The 14,055-nt window shown below is 35.3% G+C and overlaps 5 non-coding genes across 5 annotated transcripts; all 5 read left to right on the forward strand.

Annotated features, from left to right (window-relative positions):
• The first annotated feature begins 1,114 nt into the window (after nucleotides 1-1,114).
• Nucleotides 1,115-1,186, forward strand: TRNAM-CAU (transfer RNA methionine (anticodon CAU)). Its single transcript has one exon. It is a non-coding gene; the product is annotated as a tRNA-Met (tRNA).
• A 93-nt stretch (nucleotides 1,187-1,279) lies between these two features.
• TRNAM-CAU (transfer RNA methionine (anticodon CAU)) lies at nucleotides 1,280-1,351 on the forward strand. The gene has a single exon. It is a non-coding gene; the product is annotated as a tRNA-Met (tRNA).
• A 93-nt stretch (nucleotides 1,352-1,444) lies between these two features.
• TRNAM-CAU (transfer RNA methionine (anticodon CAU)) lies at nucleotides 1,445-1,516 on the forward strand. The gene has a single exon. It is a non-coding gene; the product is annotated as a tRNA-Met (tRNA).
• A 93-nt stretch (nucleotides 1,517-1,609) lies between these two features.
• Nucleotides 1,610-1,681, forward strand: TRNAM-CAU (transfer RNA methionine (anticodon CAU)). The gene has a single exon. It is a non-coding gene; the product is annotated as a tRNA-Met (tRNA).
• A 93-nt stretch (nucleotides 1,682-1,774) lies between these two features.
• Nucleotides 1,775-1,846, forward strand: TRNAM-CAU (transfer RNA methionine (anticodon CAU)). The gene has a single exon. It is a non-coding gene; the product is annotated as a tRNA-Met (tRNA).
• Nucleotides 1,847-14,055: the final 12,209 nt, after the last annotated feature.

The raw sequence follows: 14,055 nt of genomic DNA on the forward strand, positions 1-14,055 counted from the left end.
TTTATTTTACAACAAAATTAAGGATTCGGACTCATGTCGTAAGGTGGGTAGCGATATATTTAAGAGGCTTCATCTACCAGTATATATATTACAATAAAAACAACCTCTTTCTTTTCATTTGGAATCATTAGAAAAATAAGAATATTTATATATTTGACCGACATGCATATAAGTAATCCAGTTCAACAACAAATCACGATTATTGCTGCTATCAATAAATATCAAATGGAACCGATCAAAGTGCACTCTGCTCATAAAACAAGAAGCAATTTTGCATCCGTTGCCTCACCTCCCCATAATTCGTATAATAAACCTCTTTACATTACTTTCAGATCGTGATTCAAATTTTTTTGCCGGCTCCGCATTAACATGCTTCAACTAAAATATTTATAAGATTTTGTTTGAACAACTACAATGTGAATGAAAGGTTCGGCGTCTGTAATTTTCTTGTTTACTTCAGACATTGGCTCTTATTAAGTCATCAAAATTGTACCACACGAGAGAAGCGGCGAATGTTTTGTATTTTTTATTTATTTATTTAATATATTTGTCTCAATATTTTGATGTCATGTGAACTGTCTGATGTTACAATATAATGGCGACGTAAACTAGAAATTATTCGAAACGAAAGGAAATTGAAAATGTTTTATATAGTGTTAACAAAATACAAACCTATGAATCTACTTCTTCCTTGATTACATATTAAGGCTATCCTTCAAATTTGCTTTTTACTAGCGTTCACAGGAAGTATATCATTTAGTCATTTTCAAAACCGTTCAATATAAGCAGAGTGGTGCAGTGGAAGCGTGCTGGGCCCATAACCCAGAGGTCCGTGGATCGAAACCACGCTCTGCTATAACGTAACATTTTAGGGCTGTCTCTCAATTTTAATTTTACTAGCGTTCACATTAAGCATATTTGTTCAGCATTTTCGAAACTGTTCAATATAAGCAGAGTGGCGCAGTGGAAGCGTGCTGGGCCCATAACCCAGAGGTCCGTGGATCGAAACCACGCTCTGCTATAACCTAACATTTTAGGGCTGTCTCTCAATTTTAATTTTACTAGCGTTCACATTAAGCATATTATTTCAGCATTTTCGAAACTGTTCAATATAAGCAGAGTGGCGCAGTGGAAGCGTGCTGGGCCCATAACCCAGAGGTCCGTGGATCGAAACCACGCTCTGCTATAACGTAACATTTTAGGGCTGTCTCTCAATTTTAATTTTACTAGCGTTCACATTAAGCATATTATTTCAGCATTTTCGAAACTGTTCAATATAAGCAGAGTGGCGCAGTGGAAGCGTGCTGGGCCCATAACCCAGAGGTCCGTGGATCGAAACCACGCTCTGCTATAACGTAACATTTTAGGGCTGTCTCTCAATTTTAATTTTACTAGCGTTCACATTAAGCATATTATTTCAGCATTTTCGAAACTGTTCAATATAAGCAGAGTGGCGCAGTGGAAGCGTGCTGGGCCCATAACCCAGAGGTCCGTGGATCGAAACCACGCTCTGCTATAACGTAACATTTTAGGGCTGTCTCTCAATTTTAATTTTACTAGCGTTCACATTAAGCATATTATTTCAGCATTTTCGAAACTGTTCAATATAAGCAGAGTGGCGCAGTGGAAGCGTGCTGGGCCCATAACCCAGAGGTCCGTGGATCGAAACCACGCTCTGCTATAACGTAACATTTTAGGGCTGTCTCTCAATTTTAATTTTACTAGCGTTCACATTAAGCATATTATTTCAGCATTTTCGAAACTGTTCAATATAAGCAGAGTGGCGCAGTGGAAGCGTGCTGGGCCCATAACCCAGAGGTCCGTGGATCGAAACCACGCTCTGCTATAACGTAACATTTTAGGGCTGTCTCTCAATTTTAATTTTACTAGCGTTCACATTAAGCATATTATTTCAGCATTTTCGAAACTGTTCAATATAAGCAGAGTGGCGCAGTGGAAGCGTGCTGGGCCCATAACCCAGAGGTCCGTGGATCGTAACCATGCTCTGCTATAACGTAACATTTTAGGGCTGTCTCTCAATTTTGATTTTACTAGCGTTCGCACTGAGCATAACATTTCGTCATTTTCGAAACTGTTCAATATAAGCAGAGTGGCGCATTGGAAGCGTGCTGGGCCCATAACCCAAAGATCCATGTATCGACACCACGCAGTGTTAAAGAATAAGCTTTGGTGTACGTATTACACAATAGATTTATAATACACAATGTACCTACATTTTTTTTTCATAAGCAATATAAAATTTAAAATTTAATTTTACCATCCTTAATTGACTTTAGTTCAACATTTATGTTTCTGTACTTTAAATGTCACTAAGTACTTTCACACCGACAATTTGCACTTAACGTAAACGGAAATTCATGTTAACACGCTATATATCCTCACATAAAATAGATAAATATTTTTAAGTTATGTAGAGCAGCTAATCCGTTATAGGCCCGTATTTATAAGGCATTCAATATTTACGATACGTTTCTAAACGAGGATGTTCTAACAGCTAAGCACAAATCCGCTACTACCGGACAAGCCTAATACCCACTAACGAACGTAACAATAAAGTCAAACAGTTTCCTTCTTAAGTTTACTATACTGCTTAGTGCTTAGCATTGGGACGTGTGAAAAAAACCAAGCCAAGACAACGGGAGATTATTACTTGGTTTGATAACATTTATTTCGTTTGATCCTCTATAAGTCTATTTTACGTTTGTTATGCGCGCGTTGGCTGTACGTTTTTAGCAAATTCAAATTATTATTTTTTGTGTGCGCGTGGAAATTAAAAGATTCAAATAAATGAAAAAGTGTTTAAACCATTTTGTTAACTTTGTCAGTACAGTAAATTTAAATGCAAATTAGAATTAGGTACGACGTAATCGTAAATTTTTTCATATTATTCGGACAGTTTATGAATTACAGTTTTTGGCTCTAGCGTCATTGCATGCATTCGTATTAAAAAGTCGCATTATAATCTATTAATGGATCATTTCATATCGTAAAATTTGATATTTAGAATCATCCGAAAAATTGCCAAAGCTTGGTTATGTTCGCATTAGCAAAGTTTACAATAATTAGACTTTAAAACTGGTGTTGTTGCTTTCTTATCTCAGTGTAACGATAAATTTTAAGAACTTAAGACTCCAATTTTATTTTTGTAAAACCTCATGCCAACGTCAGCAAATGTATTAGGTAAAATTTTATTAGTACGGTAACATTTTCGAAAGACATTTAGGTCAAATTCTTAACATTATAGCACTCCACAAAAAACCCTCCAGAAGGATTGAAGTCGGGTTAGCCGGAGCTATAAATCTGTGGATTTAACTAACCTATCACGAGATCGCAATCATATAGGTTTCCCGAACGCCCGCTATCGATAATTGCAAAGATAAACGTTATTATAAGAAAAAAAACCGAACCAGCGAAGGATCTTCTAAAACTTTAATTAGTTATTGATGCACGATTTCAGTTCGAGGTCTTTATAAATTTAATATCATTGCAGCGGCGCTTTAGTGAAAGATGTGTGTTGCTTATTAATGTTAAGCTTTTTTTTTATTGCTTAAGTGGTTACTGGAGCCCATAGACATCTACAACGTAAATGCGCTGCCCACCTTGAGATAAAAGTTCTAAGTTCTCAGTATAGTTACAACGGCTACCCCACTCTTCAAACCGAAACGCATTACTGCTTCACGGCAGAAATAGGCAGGGCGGTGGTACCTACCCGTGCGGACTCACAAAAGGTCCTACCACCAGTAAATACGCAACTTATAATTTTGCGGGTTTGATTTTCATTACACGATGTTATTCCTTCACCGTGGAAGTCAATAGTGAACATTTGTGAAGTACGTATTTCTTTAGAAAAATTGGTACCAGCCTGCGGGATTCGAACACCGGTGCATCGCTCAACACGAATGCACTGGACGTCTTATCATTTAGGCCACGACGACGACCGCGTAATAAAAGCCATTTGATTACATTGATTGATGTGTAAATGAGCTCACAGCTCGTCGGGCGTTATGTGGTTACCGGAGTCTACAGATATCACAACGTGAGTGCTGCTGCCCGTGGATCTCTTCATGTCTATGAAATCTCGAACCCTCAATAGCATTATATCGGCATCCTTCAAACTAGTTCGATTTAGTATTTCGCGTAAAATAAGCGGAATACGTATTCCTTCATAGTGATTCATTCATTTTTGTTCATAAAAAAATATATCCTACTGCGAAGTTGACGTCACCGTGCTTGCATTATTTATACGAATAGACCTAGCGCCTTATTCTTTCGACCACGATTACTTCAAAGGTGTTCATGAATGACTTCCCTTCTGTGTTCAATAAGCCCACTGATTTTCTCGCCGGATCTTCTCAGTGGATCGCGATTCCGAACCGGTGGTAGATTCTACGAAGTGCTGCTCTTGCTAGGGCTAGTTAGGATTTTTTTTATTGCTTAGTTGGATGGACGAGCTCACAGCCCACCTGGTGTTAAGTGGTTACTGGAGCTCATAGAAATCTACAACGTAAATGCGCCACCCACCTTGAGATATAAGTTCTAAGGTCTCAGTACAGTTACAACGGTTGCCCTACCCTTCAGGTCGAAACGCATTACTGCTTCACGGCAGTATTAGGCAGGGCGGTGGTACCTACCCGCGCGAACTCACAAGAGGTCCCACAACTAGTGGGCTGTTAACCAATTCTCTCAGGTTGAGCCCGTGAGCTCGCCTAGCCGCTTAGGCTATTCGTATATAGGTAGTGAAAAAAAAAAAAAAAAACATGTGTGCAATTCACACGTGGTAGAAGTGAAACCTTCCAAAATTAAAATACAATTATCCTAAACGTCTTAAGTATATGTAAAATTTTGTCATTAGTAAATAATTGTAAGGTAGCGCCCTCTGTGAATTGGTATTTTAATTTCACGTATAATCCTAAATTAAAATTCACTACAAGAGCTTTCATACACACGTTAGTATTAAAAAATCTCACAGATGGCGCTGTATTAAATAGTATGTATATTTCTGTCTCATTCTTTGCTGGCTTCATCCTACACATTTTTGTATTTGTGTCTCTTACCTGTCGTTTTTTCCGTTGCATCCGGTTTGAAATCACAACGATTCTAAAGAAGTTTTCACTTCAAAAAAGTTCAATAACACCCTGCGAACCTAGTGTTAAGCATTTTCTTTTGTTTTATTTATATACTATATCGAAGCTATATATCGTGTATTGACTACGAAATGCAAAGGAAATGAGGCTTAGATTACATGTGTAAGTAGACTCTGTTAACACCTTAATTAATACCAGGTGCATTTCATTACTAATTCAACAAAGGCTAAACACATTATCATATCATTAAAAATAAATTAGCATGTAGTAAGTATATAAATAAGTAAGTAGTATATAGCTCTTAGCATGTGTCTTAGTTATAGGAAAAACACACAATCATTACACTAGTAATGTTTCACTTGGCTAGCGTCTATTCTAAGCCGAACTTGTTTATATGATTATCTCGCCTATATCGAAGCAGAATCAGTCATGAATCTCGATTGATGGCAGCCTTTATTTAATACAAATGAGACTTTGACAACGCGTATGTGTTGCGCAATAAAATTAAAAAGTAAAATTCAAATTACTTAAAAAAACATATTCTACGCTCGCTTCTATGCATTCTGTCTAAATTAAAATGCTAAGTTTTCTTTTTTAAATGCAAATAAAAGATGTTGTAAATCTGTTTTATTTTGAAGATTCGGGATTTTTTTAATGTTTCTGTATTTATATAAACCTGAACTACCTTCTTGCAGTCTTTTCTTATAATGCATGTTCGTTGGATGTTCGAGGCTGCATATTTAAGGCTTGGTTGGAATACACAGGTAATAATGGCGCGACTGCCCACTGTTTAAAGCACCATAAATAAAACAAAATAATGCGGACTATAAAATGGCCTTAAACAATTCGATTGCATTCGTAAATTCGATTGCCATATTGAAATAAATTGCTTGTAATCTTATACCCAAACAACCAGAAAACAACTGAATGAGCAATATCAAATTACCCAACAGAAAATAATGGCTTCACTTCTCATTCTTATTTTACATTTGTCCTTCGGTTTACCCTAAAAATTTGAATGAATCAACATAATTTATTATATCAATAATAAATTCCTAATAAGTCGATTATTTGAAACTATAAATCAGGATTTGTGGAAATAACGTAACAATTTATTTTATGGAAGCAGTTAAATGTTTCAAAGTTCAAAAAAAACTTTACGATTTTTGTATAGAAGTCGATTACCGCTATTAGTTTCACTAATTACGAGTTTTTACAACCACAATTTGCTTTTATGACTATTGAAACATTTTCTATTGGAGAACAGAAATGCAGCGCGCCGATGGAGGTCGTTAAGAAATTATTACAAAATCCTATAATTTTAAGTAATAAAAATACTAGCAAAATGAGGTATTTCAATTAGCCATCAGCCATCAACGGTACTAGATATGAAGTTTAACGCAGTAAAGAGTGGCTTCTCTAGCGTAGTAAAGATTTGCCTTTTATTCGGAGTGTTATGTTAATGTAAATCTCGGTTGACGACTTTAAATCCTGTAATACAGTTGTGTTTATTTTTTATTTGATAGTTTTGCGGCCGTGTTGTCAGCCCATACAGATTTAGCTTATTTCTGATACGATCACACGGCTTAAGAATTTAAATGTGTGGACATTGGTTATTAATTGATTTGGATTTCTGAGTTTGTGATACCACTGCTTCTGTTATGTTTTGTAACTTCTTTAACTTTACTTAATCTAATTACTTTGTCACCAAATTAATCTATTTATGATATAATTAAAATGTAAATTATTCCGATTATATGAATTATTTAAATTAAAGTCGTTAACAACGAGATTAGAGTCTAATAGTAAGTTTAAGTCAAATGAATGTACTTGAAACTGAATAAAAACTTTCTCTGGGTTCTTAACACTTTCTTGTTATATTATCTATGTATGTTTGAAGAAATTTTATCATCTTACAAACATTACTATTGTAATATTTATTTCATGACTTACATATCTCATTGCTGAGCATTGCCAACTGACTTCCCAGCAAATGTTTGAACCAAAAAAACACCGGTAAACTTTGAATAAGGTAAAACCGTGGGCGTTCTGACAATGAGCACGTCACAGGCCGGCCTTTGAGCTGTCAACCTCTTGAAGAAACCGGGGCAATTACATTGAAAACCCCCACAACGCTATCTTTAATAAATAAAAATAGCTAGCTTTGAGCCGACTGACGTAAGGAGCTTATTAGCACGCCAGATCTGATGGTGTGTACCGCTTTGTCTTTTGTAAATTTAAAAACTACCCACTGTATATCTGGTGTATCTCGAAGAACTGTCATCTCCATGATAGAATTGTAGTTTCTCACAGCTACCCAAACAAGACTTCCGTGGATAATTTTATGTCATATTTTTTTTCTCAATATCAATCTGTATTAACGAGACTGATGCCAATAAAGATACCCATATGGAAAATTAAATGGAAAGAAGTTATGTTTTTTAAGACAAGATTCCTTCAAACAATTTCTTAAGCAACATTAAGGTGTAAGTATCCAGGCATCTCAGTTTCTTATATTAATCTGTAATTCAATCATAGATTATCTAAGAATTTTATTTCGAACTTTAGTTTTGGCGTGATACGGATGTTTTCCCCAGTCAAATCTTGATTCACTTGTATTACATTTGGAGTTCAGAGGATCCGGTAATAGTCTATCCGGTTTTTTATCATAGGCATAGTAGTAGCCTAGTAGTCCCAGTTCTTAAAAACCTTGGAGATATTGTAAGCGACTGGTTCTAGAACTAAAAGCCAAAGTCAACTACAGCATGGATACATCTGCTCCAGAACTAAAGTCCAGAAGTAATAAAGTCAAAATCTAAAAAGCCCCATTAACTACATCATCTTTCTGATGTGCCGATTAATTAATTGACGATTTCCAGCTCCTCGGTTTCATAATGAATTCTTGTGTGATATAGCTTAGAAACTACGTTCTATAGACGAAAGCAATTTAATTGAGAATCTCACTAAGTGCTAATGACTGATGATTCAGTGAAGCCGTGGAAGTAACGCAGCCTACAAACTGTGATTGGTCAGCGCCAGAGTAGGAGGTATGACCAAAGCCGCTGTAAAACCATTAAGTTATCAAATTACCCTGTACGCCCAAACTACGGATCGTGTGACTAATCGGTATTAACGGTGCTGTTATGTTTTAATTAAATTATTCTAATGATTCCGTGGTAATTCGGTTTCGGTCGAAAAATTTTACTACGTTACAAATTTTGTACAATAGAGACTGCGCCGAATCGAAGATCGATTTCTTTAATTAAAGTAGTTATACATCAAACTACAATTACACGAAACGGACGGGATAATGCATGATATTGTAAGAAAGGTGAAAATTTCTCATGTAATTGCTGTTATAACTGGGCAGTTTTATATTAGATCTAAACGCATACCTATGAGAAATGTAAGTGAGCCCTACTGTCCGAAATGCTCATTAGTTTAGTAGTCAAAGTTTTTTTTTTTGTTGAACTCATAAAGAGGGTTAGTTTTGCTAGCTCAGCCACGTGAATGGCCGGGGGAAATAAGAATTCTTTCGACCGTTAAATTTACGACTTGTCCCAAGAAAAGCCTTGTCTCCAAAGCGAGATCTCTTTTTATAATTTATTTGGTTTGTTACGACCGCCTATCGTCTTGTTGCTTTCATGAAAATACATCTCGGAACATGGGATATGAAATATGCGAGTCTCGTTGTTTATTTCGTTAAGTGAGTAGTGGAAATGAAAAAAAAAAAATATATATATATAATTTTTGTACTGTATTTTAACGGTACTAAGCGGAAATGATTTTCCAAATCAGCACAATATCAAAATATCGAACGAAGGAATAACATGTTCGTCGTCAGTGATCACGAAAACAGTAAGCATTCGAAGCGTTAGAACTAAACTCTCAGACACAGCCCACTGAGTTTCTTGCCGGATCTTCTCAGTGGGTCGCGTTTCCGATCCGGTGGTAGATTCTGCGAAGCACGGCTCTTGCTAGGGTTCGTGTTAGCATCGTCGTCAGGTTTGAGCCCCGTGAGCTCACCTACTAGTTACGGTTACGCTGGAATAGCCTCTCTAGGCTACCAGCTTAGGTTAAAAAAAAAAGAACTAATGGAATTAAAACGGCAGACAGGAGGTTAAAATTAAAGTAGTCCTTTTAATTGGATCTATGATTCACGAAAACTGGCTTTAGTGCTATAATATCCAATAGCTCCAAAAACATATGAACTGTTGTTCTGAATACTCAACAATCATATCGAAACCTTCTTGCGGATGGCATTATTATCATGTGGCCACGTTCAATCTTTTCGGATGGGGACTCTGCTCACAATGTGTAAAATTTATGGAAATTGCATTTCCACATTATGTCCGATGCGAGAGTGAGAGATAGTTGAACGCAAAATATTTCTTGGAAATTTTATTGCTATTTTAAGTAAGAACATTACAAAAAAATCAATTTCGTAACCCAACTCGGGTACCAGTATATTTAAATTCATTCATAGCTTCATCAATAGCTAAAATAATATTCAATTCTGTCAAGCTTTTTGTTATCATATTTACATTGCAGTGTATTTATCTTTTTTTTTAAATATTTATACCTAACAAAATTATAATTCTTTTAAATTAAACAGAAAATGATTCATGATAGATTAATGTTCGACGTTAACTTGTTCGAACACGCAATTCAAGTACACGATCTTATTTCAGTTTATGTTTTAATATAACAGACAAGTACATGGTATCTAGTGAACATTCAGTGATAAAAGTAACTAGCTGTTAGTAAATGTACAAAATAAAAAATTAACATCACATTGCCGTCGAAATCTCTTTAAAGTTATAACAGGGTCATAAACACAAAGATCCTTGGGGTTAAGACTCTGGTAATAAAAGGGAAACTTCATTAAAGTTGTTCGAAGATACCGGCCAAGTAATTCTGGATTCGCTTCAAGCGCGGTCAACACTGTTGAGTAACGTGCCTTATATACTCTAGGGATTTGGTATAGTTAGTCTATGTATATAAGTCTCGGTATATAACGTGGTATAAGTCGCGGTTTTGATTACAAAAAGACTGTAAATTTAAATTAAGAAATTATTTTATAAAATGTCTTTGTAGTGTCTACATTGATTTGAATATCATCATCATCATCATCATCATTTCAGCCTATCGCCGTCCACTGCTGAACATAGGCCTCTCCAATAGATTTCCAGTGCGAACGGTCCATTGCCACCTGCATCCAACGAGACCCAGCACTTTTTACTAGGTCGTCGGTCCATCTAGTAGGTGATTTGAATATATATATTGGAATTTAACAATCGTTTTTGTGCAAAGTATATATCTTTATTGAGACTTAGATTTTTTTAAGCTACTTCGGAAAACATTGATATTTTTGCAAACGTAACTTTAAGATTATTGAATGCTTGAATTAATTTTCCTCCTGTTTTATTTTTATCATATCCTACCTAAGCATCTACATCTAAAGAACACTGTAAGTGCAAATTTAAACAGTAAATCATTAATTCTCATTACTTTCATGCTACGCATGAAGGGTATAACAAGATTTTTCAAAATTTAATAGATCTGATGGTTCCATATAAGATAATAGAACACAAATAAAAAAACACAACACTATACAATATACTTTCGAATATTTTATTTACGATACTAATGTCACACGCAATGTATTAAGTGTGTATATATGAACGAGCAAAGACAAACATTTTTTTTACTGTCCAGATTATTTATTATGTACCTTGTTTTCCTCTATTTATCAACGGATTTTCTTTTTTTTTTTCAGTAGTTATCGACCAGCTCTAGTGTTATCGATTATGGCATTTTTGTATCAGATATTTATGTGCAAATAAAAGAGTTGATCATCTGTCAGAGGAAGTCTGAAAGTGGCACCTGTGACAGAGAAGTTGAGAAGTGCGCATTTGGGAGGGTATCGACATGTGATGAGACGAAATGAAAATGAGGTTGGTAAGAGAGTGTTAACTATGAATGTAGAAGAACATAGAGGAAGAGGTAAACCTAAGAAGAAATGGATGAATTGCGTGAAAGACGATATGTGTAAGATCCCTGCTTAGAGTTAGCGAAGAAATGGTATATGATAGGGGAGTATGGAAGGAGAAAACATATTGCGCTGACCTCAGGTGACTGGGAGAAGGGCAGGAGAATGATGATGATGAAAAACAGCTGATCATCATGAGCCTTTTTGTATGCCATGAACTTTTAGCAGCTTTACGTTACAATGCAGGCATATTTGGTATATTAATAAATACTTTTCATTTCAAAGTTGCTGAATAATTAAAATACGTCTGATGTCATAAATGTATGTATACTAGGTCTTCATAATATTGAGTGAAATATATGATTTTTGGTATTAACATATTTGCTAAATCTTTGTTACAGTTGGACCGTCTTATTATTATCGTATTTCTATAATTTCAACTTAACCAATTATCTATGAGTAACTCTTGTAAAGGCTTTTTCTGTTTTTATGTCCCCACAAATTTTAATATTGTTTTGCTTTCCCTCGTTGCTATAGAATGTTCTGCTTAAAATCGGTGTATTTGAGAACTATAATGTAATTAGTCATAAAAAAATTCAGTAAAATCGAACCTCAAATTACAGCATGAGAGGTACTCATAAATCGCTGAAGCGTGCCGCCGATATAATAGTACATATAATTAGGTGTACTAGTTTCAGTATTTCCCAATAGACAAGTGTTCGGTTCAACTTTACAAAACAATAGAAGTTATAATCAAAGTAGCGACGTGAGTTCATCATTCCCTTTGAGACTAAGATCTTTTGTATCCTGAAAAGAAACTATTATGGCACTCAATAAATTCGAAAAATAGATGAAAACTAATTGCTACTGATAGGTATCTTCTGTAATTAAATAACATGCTTAAGTCATGCTTTTTTCTAGAAATTTTGCAAATTGTTGGATATTTATTATAATAGTTCTATTCTAATCTAGTCTGCTTTTACCTTCATTTCTAAGATCAATAGGAGAACCTTTTGTTCATTTGTTGCAATTTAGTTGACGAAACCAGCCATCTTGGATAACAATGATATTACGTACTATATTAGGTTTATTAATACGTATTATATTAGGTTTAAATTATGTTCTCGGTTATTTCAGCTTTATCAGACTGTTATTGGCCAATTTGACCAAATATCGAACGATTATAAATTATGACAGTATTCTTTTAACGGTCTTATATAACTTCTATAATTTAATTCAGAATAAGACCGTTCATATTTTTTGTCATTTTATTTGTAACAAATAATAACAGGCACGTCATAGATATCGAATGTTCACGGAAACTAAAAATTTTGCGAACATTAAATTGTTGTCGTCGTGGCCTGATGAATAATTCGTCCGGTTTATTAGTATTGTGTATTATAGCAGTATTTTCTTTTAGGAAAACACGCTCATACCTATCAAGATTCCGTGAGTGAATTCCAGAATGAATTAATAAAAATATGTATTAAAGTATTTTCTTCGGTTTTCGCGTGTCGTAGACGGAACTAAACCTGCCTTTACGGCTTAATCTTGTGTTTTTTATTGTCATTATATTATTTCTGATGTTTCGAATACTCAACAGTTTTCATGGTCACGGACTGCGAGCGAAGTAGTTTTAATTATAACATGTAATCAAATTCAAACACGTAAAGATTATAGATAGGTGAATTACTGGTAGTAGAGCGTATCATAAGGTCGTAGGGATAAGGATAGGTCGTAAGGTCGTATAACTATCCTTCCTATTTAAGCGAAGACGCAAGCATGCCTTCGGGTTAGATAGATGAGACATCCGTTACACAATACAACCGATACTTCAACTTAATATCTCCAGGTGGTCAAGTTCACGGCAGGCTCACGTTGTGATTTCTAAGATTTCCAGTATCCGCTAACACCAAATCGATCCAGTAATACTTAAGTAAACTAAACTACTTCTTCTTTTTTTTCTAAAAGTCTTCTTTTTTTTACTTGGTCTCCACTTTAATCCACTCGGTGGGGTCGGCACAGAAAAAAATTCTATACCATTCTCTTCTTTTTTTTTATGATTGATAGTTTACTGGTGGCCCGAAGGCTTTTCCAGTTTCACCAGGACAGGTGGGCGAGTAAAGGCTCAGCCAAGCAAAGGCTCAGCCAACAGCAAAGGCTCAGCCAACCATTCTCTTCTATCAGCCGTCCTCTCAATACTCATACACCTCTCTCTCTCATATAGTCATTCACACATTCCATCCATGTATTCTTCGGTCAACCTATTCCCCTCTACCTTGCACTACCATTTCCATACATCTCCTAGTCACATGCATCTCCTGTCTGCGCATCACATCTACTGCTCTAACCGTCCGCTCTTTAATTTGTCAATCACCGGGGGCTACTTTCACACTTCCTCTGATATACACATTCAGTCTTTATCTTGTCCATTCTTGTCACTCAACACATCCATCTCTACATTCGCATCTCTGCCACATGAACTCCTCTTTCATGATTTACTTTCGTCGCCCAATACTCAGATCCATACAGCACGACAGGTCCAATGATCGTTTTGTAAATTTTCCCCTTAAGCTTAAAGTAAAACTTATAATGGTTTTATTAGCAAGTATATTTATAATTCTACATAGTAATTGTATAATTCAGATACGTAAAAAGCAATTAGATTCCGAATTTAGTAAGATTAGTTACGAGATATTGAGTATTTTAAGTTCCATTAATTTTTTTGGCGATTATCAGAATATATCTTCATATTTTCTTACCTAAATCTCCATAGCTTTTGTTTAAGTGTGGATGGTTTAGCTAGCTTTGATGAGATGGTTTAGTTTAGCTAGTTTTTGTACCATTATGTTTTGTATTTATTATTTCAAGAAATAATCTGATGCTCCAATTTGAAAACGTAACTTTAAATTCAAATCTCAAAATGGTTCTCGTTCCTAAGTTCGTCTAGTACAAAGT

The sequence above is a fragment of the Bombyx mori genome, chromosome 18 (genome assembly GCF_030269925.1).
Source record: "Bombyx mori chromosome 18, ASM3026992v2".
Classification (NCBI taxonomy): domain Eukaryota; kingdom Metazoa; phylum Arthropoda; class Insecta; order Lepidoptera; family Bombycidae; genus Bombyx; species Bombyx mori.